Source organism: Berghia stephanieae, chromosome 11, assembly GCF_034508935.2.
Source record: "Berghia stephanieae isolate SIO BIC M18660-M18661 chromosome 11, UCSD_Bste_1.3, whole genome shotgun sequence".
Lineage (NCBI taxonomy): Eukaryota > Metazoa > Mollusca > Gastropoda > Nudibranchia > Aeolidiidae > Berghia > Berghia stephanieae.
Genome location: NC_088370.1, coordinates 31,364,869 through 31,372,356, shown reverse-complemented (window position 1 = coordinate 31,372,356; position 7,488 = coordinate 31,364,869). Strand labels below are relative to the sequence as shown.

The window sequence follows — 7,488 nt, the reverse complement described above, 5'->3', positions numbered from 1 at the left end:
ACCTCTCACTAGCCACTTTTGATGACGATTTCCTACCGGTTGTCGTCCCTTGTCCTGTATTCTCTATAGTCACTATGCGCCAATCCGAGGGAAGTGACGTCATGACTGTTGAAGCGAGCAAAGAAAGCAGGGGGATTAAATGTGATAGTGTTTGCTTTATCAGAAATATGTAGGGCTGCGTTTGTTTGTTTGTTTGTTTTTTATTTTTTTATATTGATTTTTTAAGCAAACCAAAAATATCTTTTTTTTTCTCATCTAATTCAATTAATAATTTTAAGAATGCCATTGATAAAGAGCTTACCAACATAATATTTGAGTTTGATGAATAATATAACATGACATTGGAAATTATTGTATTTTGTTTGTATGTCAATCATTTGAAACTATCGAATGTACATGTTGGACATGCCAAATGAATGTAAACAGAGTTAATTTCACTACGAATAATGATAATAATGATGATGCTGCTGATGATGATGATGATGATGATGATGATGATGATGATGATGATGATGATGATGATGATGACGACGACGATGATGATGATGATGATGATGATGATGATGATGATGATGATGATGATGATGATGATGATGATAATAAATAAGTTATTTATATTATAGCGCACGGCTTCCACATCAGTGCTCAGTGGCGTTTTAAAATATAAATTGTCATTCGAACATATTTCTTTGACGTGTTTGAGAATACACATGAAGAATCAAACACATTCACATGCACACAAACTCAGGTACAGATACATTTACATTCAAACACACTCATACTTCCACCAATATTACTCACTAACATTAGTAACTTATTCTGACGAAAGACACACACACACACATGCACACACACACACACACACACACACACACACATATTCAGTTATACAGTGGAAATTGTCAGTCTGAACTTAAGGCCAAAAACTGGAATAAAATATATTTAAGCTTAAAATTAAATTAAAGACGTATGCTGTGAGTGATACTATTCGTAAGCTCTGGAAAAAGGTTCTGTCTTAAGGTGTTCTTTGGAAGACTGACTGTCCCTAATTAGTTTTACATCTGGGGAGAGCGCATTCCACAAGATGGGGCCACTTATAGAAAAAGACTTATTACTAAGGGATAATCTGGTACTTGGGACGATTAAGAGAGTGTTCAGATGGCTCAGTGGTCATGGTGGATTATAATGTTGACATAACTCCATGAGGTACACTGGAGCTTGATTATTTAATTTATGCATTTATGAACAATATTAAACGTTTTAAAAACAACCCTTTCCTAACTGGCAACCAACGGACATTTAATAGAATTTCTTTTGTAGGGTCATTGGATGTTTTAATCAGTTTTGCGGCTCTGTTTTGAATATTTTGTAAGCATTGTATCAATTTTGCCAGCACACCTGACAGCATTGAATAATAATAATGCTGAAAACCTATATATTATAGCGCTATAACTCCGAGACACCAGACTCTAAGCGCTTAAATTACAAATTACTTTTGCTGAAACATAATCATTTACACACACAAGCACAAACACACACACACACAACACCACACAACACAACACAACACACAACACAAACCAAACCTATCTTGCTTCTCATACCATCTACTAAGATCGAAACAAATATGTTTTAAGCGAACGTTTAAAAATAGACAAAGATTCTTTTTCACGAATGCTCTGCGGTAAGGCGTTCAAAATAGAGGGTCCGAAATGAGAAAAGGATCTCATTCCAGCATTTTTCCGAATTCGAGGGACAACTAGTTTTGTGGAATCACTGGCCGAACGTAAGGGGCAGGGTTTTTAATATCTTTCAATTAGTTCCTAAAGGTAGGAAGGGGCAGTACCTTCAAGACAACAATACACTAAAACACAAGCTTTTAATTTAATCCTTTTCTCAACAGGCAGCCAATGCAGGTCATGAAGTAAAGGTCCGGCAGAGTCGCACCTATGCCTCATGAATACTAGTCTGGCAGCGCTGTTTTGGACAATCTGAAGACGTCTCAGATTGTATTGCGAAACGCCAAACAACAGGGCATTACAATAATCCAATTTCGATAGTACGAGGGACACAACCAGGTGCTTGGTATTATCATCAGATATGAACCGTCTAATGGACGCAATCTTCTTTAGTTGGAAAAAGAGAGATCTAACCAAATTATTAACCGAATGCTCCATCTACAGTCCAGAGTCTAAGAATGTGCCAAGGTTTTCACTTTGTCAACAATTTGAATGGAGGCATCCCCCAACTTTAAATCTGTTTCACTTTTCCACTTCCTGTTCCCCACATACAGCACCTCCGTCTTATCATCATTCAGTTTCAGTCTGTTCTCATTCATCCATTTCTTAACACTTTGGATACAATTTTTACTATTGTCTGATACTTCTTGTAACTTTCTCGTATTGGAAACGCAGTACAATTGCATATCATCAGCGTATTGATGGTAAGACAGACCGAAACTTCTGATGATTTTAGACAGAGGGCCAACGTGCAGAACAAAAAGAACGGGTCCAAGTACTGAACCCTGGGGAACCCCAAAATCAAGAAAGATTTCCTCAGATCTATATTCATCCACCGTAATTATCTGTTTACGATTAAATAAATATGACCTAAACCAATCAAGCGCTGCACCAGACACGCCATAAGTAATTTCAAGACGTTTGAGAATCTGAGAAGAAGATTGTGATCAATAGTATCAAAAGCAGACGATAGGTCAAGCAAATTCAGCAAATGAACCATTGTCTATAACAGAGAGGAGATCATTAACAACCCTGTGACGAGCGATTTTCTTTCACTGCGTGATTTCTTTATCATTCGTCATCGTCTCTTTTAAAACCACTTCAAACCTAGTGGACGAGACATATAATTGATTAACTCCTCCAGTAAGATAATCAAAACATGGACAGCCTTTCTCCAATAAAGCCCCAAATCTTTCTAACGGAAATTCTGGTCGTTAGGTGGGAAACATTTCCATTGTATAACGGAACACTCACTTTCAGCTTAAGGCTTATTTACCTGTTCAAATTGTCTGCCCATTGTATTCATGCCACCTGCTAATTACCTTTCCCAAACAAGTCTCCAACGTCCCTAGGCCCTGAGGTCTTGTCTCGTTCAAGAGTAGCTAAATTGCAATTACTGTCCTAGGCTCTCCGGTAATTCTCCGTTATTCTTTCTTATCAAAGCATCTGGATATCATTGGCTATCTAAAACAGGAAGATTCTTCTGATTGGCTATTTTCGTTTCACAAAACCAAATTCATATCTGAATTTAATCACACATACGCTAAGAAGTCCAAGAGAGAAAAGCTATCCCTCCAATTTCAAACTTAAAAAAAGTTTGTCATCCCTCGGCTGGAGGTAAAATGAATTATTGGTTAACATTCAAAGTGGAACGAGATATTACTGTGAATTCAATTTAATCTATCTATTATTAATATTATAGTTCGTGTATATATTTTAATTGTGCTATTCCATGGATGTTCGTAAGTTGGAATACCTGTACAAAACTATATCTATATGTATCTTATTTTATAGTTAACAGTTGTTTATGATCTATGTTATTATTTCATTTATATTCAATATGTATATTGCTTGAATGTCTGTACCCCACCGCCAATCGCCGGCCACACATCATAACCTCAATTATAATTAATAAAAATAAATAAAGAAATACCAGGGACACAACCCTGTTAAATTCTCATCATGTAAGATAGCTCGACTGTCAGTTGATGTTTAAAACATATACTAACTACCATTATCATGGAGTTACTGCTTCTCTTTGCCTTTGTCGGCAAATAAAGGCTATTATGATGTGTCGCTCAAGGACGATTCGGTGGCGAAAGACAAACTCGATTGGCTCTAAGACCTTGTTGTTTTAACTCTCAAATTGAAGGTCCTGATCCTGGCCATTTTCCTGGTCCTTTTCCGTGTCGTTGGAGCACCCAGTTATGCCGAATCCCTGCATCCCAGTCCTTGAACAGCGGTAAACCCCTGATGTCAGCCTAACTACAACACACTGTTGTGATGTCCAGAAAACTCTGCAAAGCAGGCGCCAACCCTGGAACTAGCTGATACATTTGCCTCAGTCAAGCAAGCCGACGGGATAAAGATAAGCCAAACGGGCTTATACTTATACCATTTTCAAATGTATTTTCCACAGACACATATGATTATACCAAAATAAACAAATAAATAAATAATAAATTAGATCCACTCAATTAGAGCTATTCTTCCTGATAACAAATAAATACTTATTCTTTCTATCTTTTCCTGTAACAACCTAATTAAACTTTATGTATAGAATTGTTATTATTGTATTGGGCGTTACTATTGTCTTGACTCACTTGTTATTAATACAATTAAGTTATAAGGGACCCTAAGGCAATTCTTATCACCCCTAGATTAAACCTGAGCCGTTTGTGATATAGGTTGAGTGGTGCAGCTGGTAACGAGAGCCATAGCGCGCATACTAGTTCGAATCCAGACCATTGAGCTATCGGTTGGACTCGATCCCACAAAATTAACACCAACCCGTCACAAACCATAACAAGTGCGGTTTCCGTCGAATGATGTTGCCTATAAGCAGACTGAAATTTTTCTTCAAGACAATTATTTTTAAGATGAGACAGTAATTGTTTCAAAACAAGCTTTTCTAAGATCTTAGAGAGAAAAGGCTGATTAAAGACAGGGCGATAGTTTTTTAAGTTCTCTTTATCGAGATCAGGTTTTTTCAAAAGGGGTTTGACATGAGCAACTTTGTAAATGTCTGGTACAGCACCTGACTGCAACGAATTATTAACAATACATGTAAATGGTGTTAAAATTACATCAATGCACTTTTTTAGAATGGCAGTATTTACGGGGTCTAAATCACAACTTTTAGTTGGAGACGACATAATGCAATCACATAAATCAACTTCAGTAATCTTTGAAAAATGTGTTAATGAATCACCATGAAACTTCTCAAATGTATGGATCGATCAGATGAGAGTTATTTCCTGATGGTATCCGTTTTTTCTTTAAGGGGAGGGGCGACACCTGAAACTATTTTCAAGAATAATACTATATCCAATATCTTTTTATATTGGGACATTGCCTATGACCAATGGATTCGAACCATGTGATTTATTTCGGTGGGCGTGTCCGGTTGCCATGGTGACGGCCGCCATCTTGGATTTTACTCTTCTCTGGGTGCTATTTTTAAAAGTTACTTTCTCAATAAGTTTCCATGGAATTTTCTTGAAATTTTGCATGGTTGTATTTTTGTATATTATAAAAAAAAATACAGAGCATTTTTTAAATATTTTTAATAGATTTTTATTTATAAATTTTAAAAAAAAAATAATTTTTCGGTATGATAAAAATCATGTTTTTTGACATAAAAATGTCAATTTTTCAAAAAATAATAAAGATATTTAAAATTCCTTCTGTATGATTTTAGATAATCACTATAGCTCTAGACATGCAAAGTTTTAAACAAATTGATTGATAAATGACAAAATAAGATAAAAAAGATTGTTAAAAAATGTCATTTTGAGAAAAACGAGATCAAAGATAACAATGAATGAAAATAATAAGACAAAACGGTACAACCAGCTCAAAACATACCAGCACCGTATGAGGGTCCCCCGTGTTCTTTTTCTGCCTCCCTCTGGGCTTTTTCACGGGTCTGAGCTTTCATTTTGCCTCTTTTTTTTCTCTTTATGTTAAGCAACCCTTATGCTTTGGTCAAGTCTTTTTGACTCTGCTTCCTGACTCAACATCTGGGAGTGTTCTCCCAGTCCACCGATGCTCAAAGATACTTTCAGGGATGTTATTTCTGTTGGACCATAATTATACTCTGCACCAAACTCAACTTTTTTCAGGAATGGAAGTATGTTTTATGGCATCTTGACCAAACAGAATTATGAAACCTTTCGTTTGGATTTTGTGTTGTCTTCATCTCACAACAAATCATATACAGGCTTCAAGTGCTCATGAAGCAAATCAAAATTCAAAGGTGTATGTAGACGCTGCTTGTGTCAACAGGATACACATGGGCAGCAATATATTTTTTATAAAAGCATCTGGAGTCCGGTTCAGGAGGACAATACTTATGTTGAGGGAAGTCATTGGTGGAATAACCGTGGTAAAGACCGGCAAGAATAGCCCATCTCATTTCTTTCCTCTGCGGCATTGCTTGGAATCGCTTTATCATAATACTACTTTCACACACCCAATTCCAATCAAAGATTTGTGGCCACGGATCAACCATGAGCCATCATAACTTTCTTGCTTTCTTGGCTTATGTAGCATATAATTGTTGCCAACGTTTGGATTTTTTGGTCACTTTAGGTATATTTATAATAATCCAGTAAAAATTGGAAATATTTAGAGATAATTAACGTGAATACGTGTCAAAATGTGATAAAACAACTGATCAATCGGAATGTAAACAAATCGTAGTAAAAGTAATAGTAATAGAGGCGAACTTTCACCCTGACTCAACATCCAATCCCTGGCGCGGAGTCGGAGGTCGAAAACAAGGTCAGCCAATCAGATCGCACCATTCGTGATCACGTTGTATTTACCTGACAACTTGACCTCTTATCAGCTGTTTGACACACAATCTTTGTTCGCGACTAACAGTTTCTAAACCCCTCTCCTGCCCATATTGTGATATTTATGAGACTGAAACCTTGTCAACTAGACGGGCAAAGAGTAGACTAAACTATCGATATCAAAATCTACAACATCGATATGTATTATAATGCTTTTCAGCCCGATTATTTTCAGTTGAATTCTCACAAAAAATTGAAAAGTTTGATATTTTCATATCGACTCCATGTTTATGAAAGACGATTTACAAACTTTATATTATCCAAATCACCTTCTCAGTGCTGAAAATATGTGAAAAAATGATTGTTCTTTTATAATAAATAAAAAACTGAAATTTTATATTTTGACCCAAAAATCGATATTTCAGGTGTCGCCCCTCCCCTTAAAATATTGACCAAAGCGAAGTTGGTAGATCTGCACGATCGATTAAAGATGGAAGAGCTGATTGCGTCTGTTGTCCCAGCAGTTCCTTGGTCAAGGCAAAGAATTGTTTCGAACGTCCCACGTTTTTGAGGCTGTCTTCGTAGAATTTCTTTTTGGCCCTGAAATCGACGGCTTTCGCATTTCCAGCCGCGATGTACCGTTTCTTATCGACAGCATCTCTGGACTTGAGCCATTTTCTTTCTGCCCGCCTCCTGGCTAATCCATTCGATTTTATTTCGGTATTATACCAGGGTGCTTGACGTCTCACTCTTACTGCTCCAGTTTTTAAGGGAGCATGCTTGTTCACCGTACCAACAATTGACCATTCGCATCATGTTTATGAATACAGTAGTCATACCTGTACCTGCTGGTTACCAAAGCATGAACAATAATTTGTGTAGTGCTGTCATCAAGAAGATGTCGAATTTTACCAATATTTTTTAAATGATAAAAGTAAGATTGGCAGGTT

General features: G+C 36.6%; 1 protein-coding gene across 1 annotated transcript in view; it reads left to right on the top strand.

Moving 5' to 3' along the window:
• Positions 1 to 7,488, top strand: part of LOC144956890 (uncharacterized) — a 602,990-nt gene that overhangs the window by 478,504 nt on the left and 116,998 nt on the right. The gene's annotated exons all lie outside the window — the stretch shown is intronic.